Source organism: Heteronotia binoei, chromosome 10 (assembly GCF_032191835.1).
Source record: "Heteronotia binoei isolate CCM8104 ecotype False Entrance Well chromosome 10, APGP_CSIRO_Hbin_v1, whole genome shotgun sequence".
Classification (NCBI taxonomy): Eukaryota; Metazoa; Chordata; class Lepidosauria; order Squamata; family Gekkonidae; genus Heteronotia; species Heteronotia binoei.
The window spans coordinates 12611984-12622469 of record NC_083232.1 but is presented as its reverse complement, the minus strand read 5'-3'; positions in this window follow the sequence as shown (position 1 = coordinate 12622469).

Genomic DNA, 10486 nt, shown 5'->3' with positions numbered 1-10486 from the left:
CAGCTTTCGCTGGGATCGAACTCAGGTCGTGAGCAGAGGGCTCCAACTGCAGTACTACAGCTTTACCACTGCACCATGGGGCTCTGCCTCTAGGGGTACACCACCTGAATAAGTGGACCCCAAGCTAAGGAAACAGAGCCCCGTGGCACAGAGTGGTAAAACTGCAGTAACGCAGTCAGAGCCCTCTGCTCCCGACCTGAGTTTGATCCCAGCGGAAGCTGGTTCAGGTAGCCGGCTCCAGGTTGACTCATCCTTCCATCCTTCCGAGGTCGGTCAAATGAGTCCCCAGCTTGCTGGGGGGAAAGGGTAGATGACTGGGGAAGGCAATGGCAAGGAAAGGAAAGGTCCCCTGTGCAAGCACCAGTCGTTTCCGCCTCTGGGGTGACGTTACTTTCACAACGTTTTTACGGCAGACTTTTTTACAGGGTGGTTTGCCATTGCCTTCCCCAGTCTTTTACACTTCCCCGCCCCCCAGCAAGCTGGGGACTCATTTTACCGACCTCAGAAGGATGGCAGGCTGAGTCAACCTTGGGCCAGCTACCTGAACCAGCTTTCACCAGGATAGAACTCAGGTCATGACTCATGAGCAGAGAGTTCAGATCACAGTACTGCAGTACTGCTGCTTTACCACTCTGCGCCACGGGGCCGCAATGCAAACCACCCAGTAAAAAGTCTGCCATGAAAATGTTGTGAAAGCAACGTCACCCTAGAGTTGGAAACGACTGGTGCTTGCACAGGGGACTACATTTACCCTTTTAAGCTAAGGAAACAAAATGGATGCTTGTCAGAAAACAGGCCAAGGGAGAACATCTCTCTCTCTCTCTCTCTCTCTCTCTCTCTCTCTCTGAGAAATATGACAGGACATGCTGGAGCCTGGCTGTGATTGCAACAGGCATTTCCTTGTACTGGCTGCTCTCCCCCTCCCAACTGAGTGATAAGATTATGGGTTCAACAGGTAGGTATTGTTTGTCCCTTCCAACTCTATGATTCTAAATGAAATTAATCCGGAGGCAAACTGCGTCGAATAATCCAGTCTTAACCGATCCATTCCTCCAGCTCTTTGGAAAAGGCAAGCAGGGGAGCCCCGTGCTGGAAAAAAGGACTACGTTTAACAAGAATTCTAAAGACAGTAACTCTAAAACTTTCTTTGAAGAGCAAATTTAAGAGATGCCAAATTGAGCATCTGCACGTTGCAGGGCTGGTTTCTATGGAGCAGGGAGCCCTCTAGTGTCTTCTTAGTTGGGCCTACATGCAGAAGCCTGTACCTTGAATAGAATTTTGTCAGTCTTAAAGGCGCTGCGGGACTCAAACTTCTTCTGCCCGGACTAAATCCAGGTGGGTAGCCTCCTTGGTGTGAAGCAGCAGAACAAAGTTGGAACAAACTTTTAAATCCCGCGGCACCTTTAAGACCAACAAAGTCTTATTCTGGGCGTTAAGTTTTCGTGCACGCGAAAGCTTATACCCAGAAGAAAACTGTTGGTCTTAAAGGTGCAGCTGAACTCAAGTTTTGTCCTGCCTGAATGGGCCAGTTTGGAAATTCGAGCCAAATCAGAAGCACATGAGTGCATGGTTTGCATTCTGGTCAAGCAAAAACAAGACGGGAGTCTAATGACACCTTAAAGGCCCAATTCAATGGCTGTGTCAGCGTTCACAGCATTAGTTTGGGGAAACGTCGACCGAGGGGGTGACATGATAGAGGTCTGCAAGATTATGCATGGGATAGAGAAGGTAGAGAAAGAAGTCCTTTTCTCACAATACGAGATCTTGTGGACATTCAATGAAATTGCTGAGCAGTCGGGTTACAATGGATAAAAGGAAGTACTTCTTCACCCAAAGGGTGATTAACACATGGAATTCACTGCCACAGGAGGATAAGCATATGGAGCAGAGGTCCATCAGTGGCTATTAGCCGCAGCGTATTGATGGAACTCTCTGTCTAGGGCAGTGATGCTCTGTATTGGTGCTGGGGGGGCACAGTGGGAGGGCTTCTGGAGTTCTGGCCCCGCTGGTGGATCTCCTGATGGCACCTGGGATTTTTTTGGCCACTGTGTGACTCAGAGTGTTGGACTGAATTGGCCATTGGCCTGGTCCAACATGGCTTCTCTTATGTTCTTATAGCGCCTCACAATTGGCTAAGAAGTCCCATGTTATTAAGAAGCTTAAATAACAAAGCTGACTAGTTCCAGCCCAATGGGGTTTACTTCTGAGCAGACCTGCTTAAAATTGTTCCCATCCGCTCTTAGCTCAGCAAGCAGCTTTGCAACTTGATCAGTTATTTCTACTGTATAGAGAATCACAGAGTTGGAAGGGGCCATAAAGGCCATCCAGTCCAACCCACTGCTCATTGCAGGATCAGTCTAAAGCACGGGTGGCCAAACTTGTTTAACTTAAGAGCCGCATAGAATACACATCAGATGTTTGAAAGCCACAAGACATGAATGTCAGATGTTTGAGAGAAGGAAGGAAGGAAGATACATAGTGAGGGAGAGGTGGAAAGAAAGCAACTTTAACTTTAAATGCCTTATCCAAGCTGCTAGCTGGCTTGGCTTGGGGAAGTGATTTAAACAGACAAATGTCTTCTCCAAGCCAGCTGACAGGACAGCGGGGGCTTCAAGAGCCACACAATACGCGTGAAAGAGCCACATGTGGCTCCCGAGCCACAATTTGGCCACTCCTGGTCTAAAGCAAAGGTGGTCAAACCAGCTTAATGTAAGAGCCACATAGACTAAACATCAGATGTTTGAGAGCTCCAAGACATAAATGTCAGAAGTTAGAGGGAAGGAAGGGAGGGAGGCAAATGGGTGGGGGGGAGAGGGAGGCAGAGATGGAAAGAAAGCAACTTTAACTTTTAAGTGCATTCTCTAAGCCGCATGATACAGAAAACACTAGCCTATAAAGAGGTTTGGCTTGGAGAAGTGATTTAAAGAGAGAAAGGCTTTCTCCAAGCTAGGCAACAGGGCGGTAGGGGCTTCGAGAGCCACGCAATATGTGTGGAAAAGCCACAAGTGGCTCCCGAGCCGTAGTTTGGCCACCCCTGGTCTAAAACATCCCTGACAATGTTTGTCCAGCCATTTCTCGAAGATTGCCAGTGAAGGAGAGCTTACCACCTCTCTAGGTAGCTGATTCCACTGCTTGAATTACTTTTACTGTTAAAAAAAAAAGAGCCCTAATGTCCAGCTGGTACCTTTCCACGCGTAATTTAACCCCATTTTTGTGCATCCTCTCCTTGCCCTCCTCTAAGGGACAGCCCTTTGAAGACTTCAAGAGAACTATCATGTCCCCCCTCAGCCCCCTCTTCTCCAGACTGAACTCGCCCAAGTCCCTCAGCCTTTCTTCGTAGGCCTTGGTCTCCAGGCCCCTGGTCATCCTCACTGCTCTCCTCTGCACCTGCTCCATTCTGCCCACATCCATTTTGGTGTGAGGCCTCCAGAACTGCACACAAGACGCCAAGCGCAACTCGACTGTGAGGAACCAGTCGGGGTCAGCTTGGGAGGGTGACCACTAGGAAATTTTTCTTTCACCTCTCCTCAGTACCTCAGGCACGCACACTGGAAACCCTGTCAGAAATATAAAAATTGGGCACCAGATGTTTCCAAAACCACAAACAATATTTATTGGATCGCAAAAGGCAAGGGGGAGGGGTAAAATAATATTAATTAGGCTATTTAAAGGCAAATCAGTTGGCAGGTAGGAATTCAAAATAAACCAAACAGTCTCTAAACTCCAGAAATATATCAGGCTGAATTAAGGTCAACAGACAGGCAATGCCTACTTGGCACAAGGGACACTAGGCAGATTTGGAATAGCCCTAAACTCAGCCTTCCTTAAATCATAAAAATAATAAAAGCCCACACACTCTTTTCCATTCACACTGAGGACTCCTGACTTGTGCTGGATCAAGATTCCCTCACAGACTCACACACCAGCATTCAGGATTCACACCTTTTGAGTGCTCTTCTAGCCCCCCAGTCCTGTGTGTCCCACCCAGCTAGATTTCTAGTCTGACTCTTGCGATTCCCTCCTAGTCACAAGAATCCAGTCCCAGTATCTCTGTGTTGGGGTGTTCTCATTTAGACCAGGAGTCTGCCCTGATGTGGTGACAGATCTCCTCAGGGAGTCCCCTCCTCACAGAAGGTGCCTGGTTTTTGCCCCCTTCTGCCCAACAACTCTCTCACAGACAGAAACTATTCTGTTTTCCAAGGAACTCAACCCACAAGCTGTCTCATCTCCTTTCCAGTTGCTTTCACAACTGACCAGCTTCAGTTCTCTGACTGAACTCCACAGTTCCCAGACTGGACTGAACTGTATCAGGCCTAAAGCTCAGCTCTTCCTGAGGCGTTTTTTTCCCCTGTTGCCAGCCTCTTACATTTTGACACATTCTTGTAACCTTAATTATGGCCCAGCCAATCGTTGCAAGCTGTTTCCAGCCACCAGGCTATCTGCCTGAGTCCATTGCACTGAGCAGTGTGGCGTGTCGCCTGCATTATCTTTTTATTTTTTTTTAAGTCAGTCCTCCTTTTTTTTTAGTCAATCTCCTTTCCCTTCCTCCCCCACAACAGACACCCTGTGAGGTAGAAGAAGATATTGGATTTATATCCCGCCCTCCACTCCGAAGAGTCTCAGAGCGGCTCACAATCTCCTTTCCCTTCCTCCCCCACAACAGACACCCTGTGAGGTAGAAGAAGATATTGGATTTATATCCCGCCCTCCACTCCGAAGAGTCTCAGACCGGCTCACAATCTCCTTTACCTTCCTCCCCCACAACAGACGCCCTGTGAGGTAGATGAAGATATTGGATCTATATCCCGCCCTCCACTCCGAAGAGTCTCAGAGCAGCTCACTATCGCCTTTATCTTCCTCCCCCACAACAGACGCCCTGTGAGGTAGATGAAGATATTGGATCTATATCCCGCCCTCCACTCCGAAGAGTCTCAGAGCAGCTCACAATCTCCTTTACCTTCCTCCCCCACAACAGACGCCCTGTGAGGTAGATGAAGATATTGGATCTATATCCCGCCCTCCACTCCGAAGAGTCTCAGAGCAGCTCACAATCGCCTTTATCTTCCTCCCCCACAACAGACGCCCTGTGAGGTAGATGAAGATATTGGATCTATATCCCACCCTCCACTCTGAAGAGTCTCAGACCGGCTCACAATCTCCTTTACCTTCCTCCCCCACAACAGACGCCCTGTGAGGTAGATGAAGATATTGGATCTATATCCCGCCCTCCACTCCGAAGAGTCTCAGAGCAGCTCACAATCGCCTTTATCTTCCTCCCCCACAACAGACGCCCTGTGAGGTAGATGAAGATATTGGATCTATATCCCGCCCTCCACTCCGAAGAGTCTCAGAGCGGCTCACAATCGCCTTTATCTTCCTCCCCCACAACAGACACCCTGTGAGGTAGATGAAGATATTGGATTTATATCCCACCCTCCACTCTGAAGAGTCTCAGAGCGGCTCACAATCTCCTTTCCCTTCCTCCCCCACAACAGACACCCTGTGAGGTGGGTGGGGCTGGAGAGGGCTCTCACAGCAGCTGCCCTTTCAAGGACAACCTCTGCCAGAGCTATGGCTGACCCAAGGCCATTCCAGCAGCTGCAAGTGAAGGAGGGGGGAATCAAACCCAGTTCTCTCAGATAAGTGTCCGCACACTTCACCACTACACCAAACTGGCTCTCCAATTGTTAAACTGTTCGGCTGTTTTATTATTTATCTGTTTGATTGTTTATTGTTAGTTTTAATTGTTTCACCATGTTGGAATCCACCCTGAGCCCACTATGGGAAAGGGCGGATTATACATATACAGAAAGAAAGAAATACTCCAGATTCTGTTTTGGGCTGGAGCTCACAGGAGCTGGGCTCTGGAACCTCTAAATCTTGTGCTTTCTTTCTTAACCATTCCCCTCCCCCGCCCCCCCAAAAAACCTTGCTTCTGGGCTCCATCGTTCAAACCCCCTGGGAGAATTCTGCTGAACTCTTAAGATTTGACCAACTTTCTAATATCTTTCCCCACAAAAAAAAAATAATAATAATTGGGAAAATAACCAAAACCTTTAAAACAGACAGATGGAAATCTTCCTCACGCCACTGTGGCCGCATAGGAGAAAGTAATTTTCAAAGTATAATGGGGGTCAGGTTTGATCATGACAATTCTAATTCGAGAAGCATTTTAGATGCTGAGCTGATATAATTTAGTACTGAAGACTGTCAGTGTCCTGCCTCTGTAAGATGAATTGGAACTGCCAAAGGATTGTCTCATCCTTGAGTACAGGTGTTAAAGTGTCATCAGGTGTAAGCCTTTAACCCATTTGGACTGGGATTTGCTAAGGGGACTTGAAATGCAGTGGCCTGCTATCTGTTCAGTGTGGGATAGGAAAGGACGGATATAGCGTGGCGTACTGTTGGACGGATATTGGGATTGACGACTGTGGACTGTGTATTGACTATTCTATTGGACTGTATATCTGTACCGCTGCCTGGCTTCATTGATTGTAAGTGTATGACTCTTCGACTGCTTCTTGACTTTGATATCTGCCTGACCCTGATACATTTTGTTGAACCCGGCTGTCTTTGTGAGTGTCTTCATTAGAACTGTAAACTGAGACTGGTCTGACCAGAGTGGCCCAGTGGGACGCTTCTACTACTACTCCTCCGTCAGAGACCAATAGAGCCACACTCCGAAACGAGCTTTATTCCAGAGGCACTCATAAAGAAGGGTTAAGGCTGAAGGTTCTATTTGATTCCTGTCCTATTGTTTCTATAATTAAACGACACAGTCTTTCTGGTGATCCATCAGTCGCTCGGAGTCTGAGGTCATTCATGCTGTCAGCGTTCAGGAACTGACGAGGTACGATAAGTTTTTATATATATTTAGTAATATCCAGATGTGTAAGACAATGTCCCAGGTGGATCCATGTATGTGCATGTTCCCGTTGACCATCAAGGGGCAACTGAAGCTGCATTATGAAGTGAAGTTACCCATTAGGATATGGCAAGGGTGGCCAATGGTAGTTCTCCAGATGTTTTTTTGCCTACAACTCCCATCAGCCCCAACCATTGGCCATGCTGGCTGGGGCTGATGGGAGTTGTAAGCAACAAACATCTGGAGAGCTACTGTTGGCCACCCCTGGGATATGGCACCAATTTTGCGCGATTTTTACTCCGAAATATTTACGGTGGGCAGTGGAAACGGCCATCAAGTCCCAGTTGACTTTTGGTGGCCTTCGTGTGGTTCTCAAGGCAAGAGACGTTCAGAGGTGGTTGGCCGTTGCCTGCCTCTGTGTAGCGACCCTGGACTTCCTCGGAGGTCTCCCATCTAGGCACTGCTTGGGACCGACCCTGCTTAGCATCTGTGATCTGATGAGATCAGGCTAGCCCAGGCCATCCGAGTGAAGGCAAGAGAGGTTCAGAGGTGGTTGGCCGTTGCCTGCCTCTGCATAGCAACCTTGGACTTCCTTGGAGGGCTTCCATCAAGGCATTAACGGGGACAGACCCTGCTTGACTTCTGTGATCTGATGGGATCAGGGTAGCCTGAGTCATCCAGGTCGAGGCAAGAGATGAACGGAGGTGGTTGGCCATTGCCTGCCCCTGCATACCGACCCTGGACTTCCTTGGTGGTCTCCCATCCATATACTGACCAGGGCTGACCCGACTTAGCTTCTGTCTGAGATCTGATGTGATCAGGCTAGCCAAGAGTGGTTTGCCAAGAGACAAACAGAGGTGGTTTGCCATTGCTTGCCTCTGCATAGCAACCCTAGAATGGGGAAGGCAAAAAAAAAGAGAAAGAATTCAGGTTTTTGTCAAGGGAAAAACCTGACAAATTGAATCCTTCCTTGAAGGCATACGATCTAAAGAAAGAGAGATGAGCGCAATCTTGTACGTTACTAAGAGCACCATCTTAAATAGGTCTACTTAGAACCCCACTTGGATTATTCAAGGGGGCTTACTCGCAGGAAAGCATTCTCAAGATTTGAGCATTTGGAGTACTGTGTGCAGTTCTGGTCGCCGCACCTCAAAAAGGATATTATAGCATTGGAGAAAGTCCAGAAAAGGGCAACTAGAATGATTAAAGGGCTGGAACACTTTCCCTATGAAGAAAGGTTGCAACGCTTGGGGCTCTTTAGCTTAGAGAAATGTCGACTGTGGGGTGACATGATAGAGGTTTACAAGATAATGCATGGGATGGAGAAAGTAGAGAAAGAAGTACTTTTCTCCCTTTTCTCATATGTTCTTATGTGACACAGAGTGTTGGACTGGATGGGCCACTGGCCTGATCCAACATGGCTTCTTTTATGTTCTTATGTGACAGAGAGTGTTGGACTGGATGGGCCGCTGGCCTGATCCAACATGGCTTCTCTTCTGTTCTTATGTGACACAGAGCGTTGGACTGGATGGGCCGCTGGCCTGATCCAACATGGCTTCTCTTCTGTTCTTATGTGACACAGAGTGCTGGACTGGCTGGGCCACTGGCCTGATCTAACATGGCTTCTCATATGTTCTTATGTGACAGAGAGTGTTGGACTGGATGGGCCACTGGCCTGATCCAACATGGCTTCTTTTATGTTCTTATGTGACAGAGAGTGTTGGACTGGATGGGCCGCTGGCCTGATCCAACATGGCTTCTCTTCTGTTCTTATGTGACACAGAGCGTTGGACTGGATGGGCCGCTGGCCTGATCCAACATGGCTTCTCTTCTGTTCTTATGTGACACAGAGTGCTGGACTGGCTGGGCCACTGGCCTGATCTAACATGGCTTCTCATATGTTCTTATGTGACAGAGAGTGTTGGACTGGATGGGCCACTGGCCTGATCCAACATGGCTTCTTTTATGTTCTTATGTGACAGAGAGTGTTGGACTGGCTGGGCCACTGACCTGATCCAACATAGCTTCTCTTCTGTTCTTATGTGACACAGAGTGTTGGACTGGCTGGGCCACTGGCCTGATCCAACATGGCTTCTCTTCTGTTCTTATGTGACACAGAGTGTTGGACTGGATGGGCCACTGGCCTGATCCAACATGGCTCCTCTTATGTTCTTATGTGACACAGAGTGTTGGACTGAATGGGCCATTGGCCTGATCTAACATGGCTTCTCTTATGTTCTTAAGATTGTGCCGTGACATCCACAATCTTGCAAAATGCCACCAAGTGCAAACTTAAAAAAAAAAAAAACGAAAGGAAGAAAACAACGTTTCCTCTGCTCCTGTTGATTTACGAGGCTTCCTATTTGCCACAGAGCTATTTTTAAAGTTCTGACCAGGCTCCTATTGTTTGCCCGGGCACTAATAGTTTTATTTTACAAGCTGCCTGGCTCTTGCCCCAGCTCCATCTGCAGCTGACGGTCATAATTGTTCTAATAAATAAAACTTCCTGATCTGGGCAAAAGGACAAGTCGTTTTTGTGTGCTTGCTCTCCACGTTCAGGTGTGTATGGAATGTCACATTATGAGCGGTTCTGTCATCCTTTCCCCCTGTCTCTCCCCCCCCCACCCCAATATAGATTACAATTGAACTTTTCCCCCAGCCCTGTTTTCCTGCCTTGGATTGCTGTTCCCAAACCGTGTTTAATTTAATTTAATTTTTAGATTTATACCCCGCCCTATCGTGCAAGTGGGCTCAGGGCAGCTCACAACAATAAAACAACAGAGGTGAAGGAAAGGAAAGGTCCCCTGTGCAAGCACCAGTCGTTTCCGACTCTGGGGTGACGTTGCTTTCACAACGTTTTCACGGCAGACTTTTTACAGGGTGGTTTGCCATTGCCTTCCCCAGTCACCTACGCTTTCCCCCCAGCAAGCCGGGGACTCATTTTACCAACCTCGGAAAGATGGAAGGCTGAGTCAACCTGGAGCCTGCTACCTGAAAACCCAGCTTCTGCCGGGGATTGAACTCAGGTTGTGAGCAGAGCTTAGGACTGCAGTACTGCAGCTTTAACAATACCATAAAAACAGACATTCCAGAACAGAAGCAGCACAGTAAACAGTCTTACAGACATAGGCAGTAAGCAGCATGTGGCTGATGGGTAACAGCATAGCATAACACCATAATGGTGAGATGCAGGGGCAAGTGATGACTTCCAAAGGAGGCCCGCTGGATTAATTAAGAGCCTGGCGGAAGAGCTCCGTCTTACAGGCCCTGAGAAACCTTGATAAGTCCCGCAGGGCCTGGATCTCCAGTGGGAGTTCATTTCACCAGGCAGGGGCCCGAACCGAAAAGGCCCTGACCCTTGTTGAAGCCAGGCGGGCGTCCTTAGGACCAGGGACTATGAGAAGATGTTGAGCAGTAGACCTCAGACTCAGGGGGGTTCATATGGGGAGAGGCGGTCCCAAAGATATGCAGATTCCTGGCCGTAAAGGGCTGTAAACACCATTCAGATATCAAAGATTTCAGGTTTTCACGGCTGGCATCATCATTAGGGTTTGTAGAATCTTTCGAGCCCAAGTGCCGTGTTCTACTGGAGAAAGTTTTTCTTCCAGACGTTTCGTTCTC